Below are 7500 nucleotides of genomic sequence, written 5' to 3'. Positions count from 1 at the left end.
TCTCTCTCTCTCTCTCTCTCTCTATCTATCTATCTATCTATCTATCTATCTGTCTGTCTGTCTGTCTGTCTGTCTGTCGTTATTCTCCTAACTTGCAGCTCTTGGCCCACCTGAAACAATGAAGCCTTGTAACTGAATGTATTTTTAGACACACCTTTATTTTGAAGTGTCTGTTGCTAAGCACTGCGGTGGTAGAACTGCTGTACTCTAAGTACTGACACTTAGGTCAGCGCAGGCTTCTCTATTCATGTTTTCATATCCGACTCCTTCATTTGAAATGATATGCTTCATTCATTACATAGGAATAACTATGCTAGCAATCAATCACATGCTAATGTGTTTACTGAAGATGCTCATGTTGTCCGACGTGCTCTCCTGTTTTGACCCATGGCTACATTCGCGACGTGATTGCCCCCGATTCCCTGTTGTTGATCCATCTCCTCTCATCTGTAAACGTGATCATTGAAAATCATTGCACAGTGCAGCATTGAAAATCATTGCACAGTTCAGCATTTGAATGCCTTATCCCAGAATTTATAGTGAGACTTAATCTACGACACAGAGATTGGGATGTCAAATGTCACTTTTGTGAAACTGTATTGGGGTTAAGATGATGGAGTACTGCTGCTCTGCTCGGTGTAATGATGTTGAAGAATTTAACCAAAAAAATGTCCCTTCAGGAAATGGTCACTTGCTACACTACAATGCGCTCCTGGGATCATGTTTGTTCTAGCTGAGATTTGTTTCCTGATGAACTAGGGCCTAGTTAAAAAGAAACACTAAAATGAGAAAAATATCGACAATATTTTCTTTATTCTTATTTGGACTGTGAAAGGCTCACTTTATTTAAAGTATGCAAACACACACATTTACAGTTTCACACCAAGACTACATTTCGGTTGACATTACAGTCATTCATAACGGTGACATTTGTGGTGTTGTTTTTTTGTGTACTTGATTACTGTTTTTAAAGATATGCATTATTTGGGAAGATTATGTGATATTTCATTTGTTTGTTTGTTTATATGTGAGGAACACAAATTGGTGCCTCTCTTCTAGTAGGTATGCATGTTTGTGTTGTTTATTTTGTTTTTCTTACTTTCTTTTTTTTGTGTTGAAACACCTTTAAAACCATCTCTACCTCATTGCTACATATTTTGCATGTAGTGTTTAATTTGTACATCACTAGATGTCGGGCAAACAAAAACAAAAACAAAAACAACAAAACAAAAACAAACCAACAGCCGAAGAGGAACTGTGTCAGCTGTTCTTCTGTCACGAGCAGTCTACCTCACAGACTGTGTATACACTCAACAGTATTGGCATACATCAAAAGAACTTTGTGTGTGAGTGTGTGTGTGTGTGTGTGTGTGTGTGTGGTGGGGGATGGGGTGGGGGCGTTGGAGGTGTTGCTCTGCAGAGAAGTACAACAGAATTTCTGTTCCAACTGTCATTTGAGTGAGTGGATCATTGAGTGTGTATGTGTTGTCTGTTCACACACAGATAACACAATATTGTCTGTTTGTGTGTGTGTATGTGTTGTATGTGTGTGTGTGTGTGCCTGTGTGTGTGTGAGAGAGAGAAAGAAAGAGAGAGAGAGAGAAAGAGAGAGAGAGAGAGAGAGAAAGAGAGTATATGCTGTGTGTTTATTTGTGGGTTGTGAGCATGTACAATGTGTGTGTGTGTTTGTGTGTCTGTGTGTGCGTGCGTGCGTGCGTGTGTGTGTGTGCGTGGGTGGGGTATTTTATATGTAATCCGTATATGTTAACCACACTTGCACAAGCTGATACTGTTGTACATTTGTTATTGTTGTATATATTTATATACATGAACCTGTTACAGATGTGCCACGTGCAGGTTTGGGGGTCTGTATATATATTGCCATACTTGCAGTCGACCTTAAATGTATTTTCCTGTATTCTGATGAGCAAAAGAAACAGCCAACACTTCATTAAAGATGTTTTTTTCTTGAGATGGTGTCATGGCTTGTTTTGTTGTTGTCAGTGATTTCCCTTATAGCACAATGCTAACACAATGTGGTTATACGTTCGCTTTAGATTAAAAGTGTCTGCTTAATACCATAACCATAAGGGCAATTCCATGGAAAATTACGTTTTTTGTAACATCCATAACTCCAATAAATGTGATGGTATGGTATGATGGGAATGATTACATGAAATTTGAGCATTTGCTATTTTTGGCTGAAGAATGTACATGAGAAAAAATGCACAAAAAATGAATGTTATCATTCACATCATACAAATGCCAAGGCATTTCACTGGAGTTATGGATGTGACAAAAAGTCAATTTTCTGTGGAATTGACCATAACCATAACTATAACACAATGATATCAAACTAATGCATGTGTATTAGACATATCTCAATCTGTTCTTATTAGTCATGGTAACCTTCGTGCCAATGCAAACTCTCTACCCGTTAGTATAGGTTATGCGTCATCCTAACTCTTTGGATGTCGAGCTCTTAATGTTTACTCACTTTCTGTTTTTCCTCCCTTTCTTCTGCTCCTCGTTCTCTCTATTTCTCTTCTCTCTTTCACCTCCCCCATCTTTTTCCATGCATCCCTCTTTTTCTTCCCTCCATTTTGTATCATCCCATCGTTTGCCGCTCACCCCTACTTTCAGCTGGCCGGTGCACTCTGGTCATTATGTAACAGCCATTTACTCCATCTGTGAACGAGGAACTAGTCAAAATGGGGATGAACGTCTGAATTAGATGACGCCAGTGATGTCGGCTTCTGTAATTTGTGAACATTATAAATGCAAATGAGACATTTTGACTTGTTTTTTTTTATTCGCTCGCTCTCGCTCTCTCTTTCTATCTCTCTCAGTGGTTTTGATCCGCCTGTTTTTGATGGAATCACGTTATGGTTGCTAATGTGTGTGCGTGGGAAGGAGCTTGACAATTAGCATGTCTTGGTTATCTTAACCGTTTAGCCCTAATTGGAAGCATTTTATCTTTGTGTTTTCTGTATAAGAGGGCCTGACTCTCTCTCTCTCTCCCTCTCTCTCTGTCTCTGTCTCTCTCTCTCTCTGTGTCTCTCTGACTCTGTCTATATATGCTGTACCTCTATTATCTTATCTTTGAGTCAGTCTTTACCCCAACCACACACATACAAACCCTCTCTTTTCTCTCTCTTTTTGAGACCATTTGATCTCTTGATCTCTGAGAGGCAACAAGTGGAGATACTTAGTACAACCCCTTTTCCCAAAGTGTTGGGACTCTGTAAGATATCATCAAAAACAGAACATGATGATCTGCACACATCTATACACCCATATGTGTTTCCAAAAAGAACTCAAGACAACATTTCAAATGTTGAAACTATTCATTAAAAAATATAAGCTCATTTTGAATTTGAGTGTCTCAAAAAGCTGGGACAGTGGAACAAAAGGCTGGATAACACAAGGAGGAACATTTTATAACCAATTAGTTTAACTAGTACCAGGACTGGCCATAAAAGGGCATCATAGAGAGGCAGAGTTTCTCAAAGGTAAAGATGAGGTGTTTTTTTTTTTTACCTCTCTGTGAAACATTTTAGGGAAATGTGTTGCTGGCATTAATGTGAACATATATTTTCCAAAAAAATAAATAAATGCAATAGCTCTATTTTAACAACAGCTATTGTGTCATTGCACTATTATGAATTAAATATAAGATTAGCAGATCATCAAATTCTGTTTTTATTTACATTTTATACAGCATCCCAATGTTTTTGGAAACAGGGTTGTATAAGCCTCAACTGAAGGTTCCCAAATGTCCCCCTGCTCTACCTACAGAAAGGACCAAATGGAGATTTTGAAGATTTCTTATTTGAATTGTATTTTTTGTATTATTCTTCAGTGAAGGAGACAGAGAGAAAGAATCTGAGAGAGAAAGAGAGAGAAAAAACTAGATGACAAAGCAGAAACAAAAATGACTACTGTGTATGCATCCTTCATCCATAACCTTGTCTGTCTTCCTCAATCTTCCTCTGTTTATCACATTCTATCTGAAGTGTCTGTGTCTGTTCCGATTGTTTGAGGCAGTTTGCTATGTTTGATGTAGCAGTCAGTAAACAGAGCAGAAACTCTACAGCAACATATAAGCGGCTCATGTGCTGGGCCGGTAAAAGAAAACGTCAGTGTGTTTTTTATTCCGACAATTAAAAACAAAATGAAAATGCAAGACATTATTTCAGAAGGCCGAGAACATTCCTTTGTCTAAGGCCTCTAATAGAGATTTGTAGGCTCAGGGATGGATTACTGCATGGGCCTACCAGTCCCAGGCCCAGGGGCCCAAGGGGTCAGGGGGCCCTGATGCCCAAGCTTTTGCATGGAATCATTGCCACAATATCAACAAATCAGGATGTAGGCTATGAATCTGATTGAATTAAAGTATTGGCCATCCCCAAAATGCACCAGAATACAGGAAATCACATCATACAAATTAAAAAATGTCTGGGGGAGAACCCCCAATCCCCCCTTCCCACATATGTGACAATTAGTGGGGAGCCCTTAATACAACTGGGCCCAGGGGCCCGAAAGTTCATAATCCGTCCATGTGTAGGCTTAATAGTCAGGAATTGAAAACGGGTTTCCCTTGAACGAAGCGTTGATGCTAAAAACCAAGCTACACTACTACGGGAGAGAGCTTATGACAGAGGGCCAGATGTACGTACATTTGCGAACGTAGCGTTATACGCGCTATGGCCAACCTGCAGATTCAACCTGTGATTCTTCAGTTTATGTGGTATTTAGCAAACCTGCAGTTCATCAGGTAATCAGCGCCTTTATTCCCCCCCTAACGGAATTTGCGAACGTTCACAACTGAACAGCAAACTTCAATCACAAGCACAGTTGAATGAAGTTAACTGACAACAACATTAAAATGAATCAAACGTTTAGAGATCATGAAATAATACAATACATGATAAGATGTCAACAAGCAGGAAGATAATGAAGAGCTGTAGTTCTACACAAACTACTTGGGCACGTAGGCTATGGAAGATGGTCAAATCTAGCAAGTAGGAAAGTTTAAGTGAATCATGTGCAGAGTTGGGTTAATGCGTTACAAAGTAACACATTACTGTAATGTGTAATCACATTACATTTGTCAGTAATGAGTACTGTAACGCGTTACTTTCCTGAATTCAGTAATCACACTAGTTACTAACAGTGTGTGAGCAAAGATTACTTTATTAATTAGCAATCCTCCTTCTCAAACCGTGGAGACGCATGTTGCCGTGCTTTATCCTGTCAGGAGCAGGGTGCGTGGAATCAGGCCGCCTCCTACAACACTGCCTCTAAGACGGTCTTCATGGCTTTGGATGATACGTCTTTGCCGTGGCCTACTGGTTAGCACTTCGGACCTGTAACCGGAGGGTTGCCGGTTCGAACCCCAACGAGTAGGCGCGGCTGAAGTGCCCTTGAGCAAGGCACCTAACCCCTCACTGCTCCCTGAGTGCCGCTGTTGATGCAGGCAGCTCACTGCGCCGGTATTAGTGTGTGCTTCACCTCACTGTGTGTACACTGTGTGCTGTGTGTGTTTCACGGATTGGGATAAATGCAGAGACCAAATTTCCCTCACGGGATCAAAAGAGCATATATATACTTACTTACTTATACTTATACAATCAGGCCGTTTATAAGAGCTAAAAATAAAACTCTAAATATTCACCTGTATAAAAATCTGCAAGTGCATTCTTATTTAAGTTACACTGCGTTGCTGGTATTAGTGTGTGTGTGATTTCAGTGTGTTATACAAGCTAGGACTGCCACTGTTTTCAATGTGAACAAGAGCATCTAGTAGGCTATTAATGACAGAAGGTGCACAACTCGCGAGCGCACTTCACTCAAAGCAGTTACATGTTTTGTGTGCGTGTCAACATTCAACATGGGCAGGGCAGCAGCGCTTCCATAAATCAATTTGAATTTGCAAATTTTTTGCACAAATTTTAAAAGCTGCACTGAGGTGCTGTGTCTGTGAACGTGAAGGCAGCTTTCAGTAAGACAAAACATTGATCAGCTATCTGTAAGAAATGCCTGGTAGGCCTACAATGCAACCTGGGTTGGAGAAGTGTAATAGACTAGATTATGCTACCTAATTTTTCATACAACGTAATTAATTAAATAACTAGATGTACCGCATAGCGGTACAAAATATGACCGCCGCTCAGTCCTGCCTTATCCATTCCGCGAAAATAAATCATATTAATGAATTTGTCTCCATCTTCTACTCCATCCCCCACTCTTGAAACTTTTGTGTGTATGCTTGCGCTGCAAAGGTGAATAGATTTGTTTCTGGGCCAAAAAATCTGTAACATTGTTATAAAACCTTTAAAATCTCTAAACAATCACAAGTAGGGCAGTTCATCACAGTCCATCCATTGCAACTGGACTGATGAAAGGTACACCTGTAGGCTACATTGTATTTGGGAAAAGCAGAAGGTAGCAGCATAATGTATTTATTTATGTATTATTAAACAAAACAATCCCTGTCAGTTCCATGCAGTTTTCAACAGCTATCAAGAAGAGAGGTCATGTCATGGATTTTTGTGAATGTTTCTTCTTCTACATATGCATAAGTTTAGTCATCTAGTTCAAATGATATTCAGCTTTATTGTCAATGCACAAATTAAATACCAGTAGTCTAAAACAAAATGCCGTTTTACCCAGTGGTGCAAATAACTGACATATGTCCAAAAGGGCCTTCATGAAATGCGTTGCGAGATTGTTCATACACATTTTAACGGGCAAAGTTGAAGAGCTACTGTCCGTTATTGTTTGTGCAAATAATATGCTGATTCATGTTCCCTTGCATTTTGCAACCATGAGGTCCAAGGTTAAGCTCAATCTTTTGACGCAATCTTTTGATTTTCACCTAGCCTAGTCCATGGTAGGCGCCCGATAGAAATATTGTTTAATTTTGCGATTGAGATATCCAGCAACTGGCGCTCCCCCTGTGACGTGTTCGCTCCCCGGTTTTAGAGCTATTCTAAATGCAAAAATGCATAGAGGGAGTTATGACAAAACCGTGACTGTTAACAAACTATAAGCTATATAAGGTAGGCCCTATGCTAGGCCTATTACACAACACAAATTGTCACTAGGCTATGCTGGCGACCCAAATAAAATCTCCTTTGGAACCAATGGCTTACACCTTACAGTATCAAGCTGCCACCTCTTGGCGAAAAGTTAATAGTTTTGCATATCAGTAGTAATTAATTTCACGTAGCTGTGAATCACGGAAAGGGCGAATGAAGTGGACACTTCTAAATGGAACCCAACCCACTGTACAGTAGCTCTAGGTCTGTGGCTAAAGCAGCCATAATGAAAGCGTTATCATTGTTTGGATACTTCACACACACGTGTTTTTTAATCGCATAGACTACAACTACCAAGCTGGAATCAAAGCACATCGACTCCCCTCTCACACCCTAAACATGCACTTCGAACAAACAAAAAGCGCCTCAATCTCACGGAATAGCCATAGGCAAAACT

The sequence above is a fragment of the Alosa pseudoharengus genome, unplaced genomic scaffold (assembly GCF_046254945.1).
Source record: "Alosa pseudoharengus isolate Yale_2024_CS ecotype anadromous, Long Island Sound unplaced genomic scaffold, YU_APseudo_1.1 YU_APseudo_1.1_scf_24, whole genome shotgun sequence".
Lineage (NCBI taxonomy): Eukaryota > Metazoa > Chordata > Actinopteri > Clupeiformes > Clupeidae > Alosa > Alosa pseudoharengus.
The sequence above is the reverse complement of the archived record's forward strand: the minus strand, read 5'-3'. Positions refer to the sequence as shown.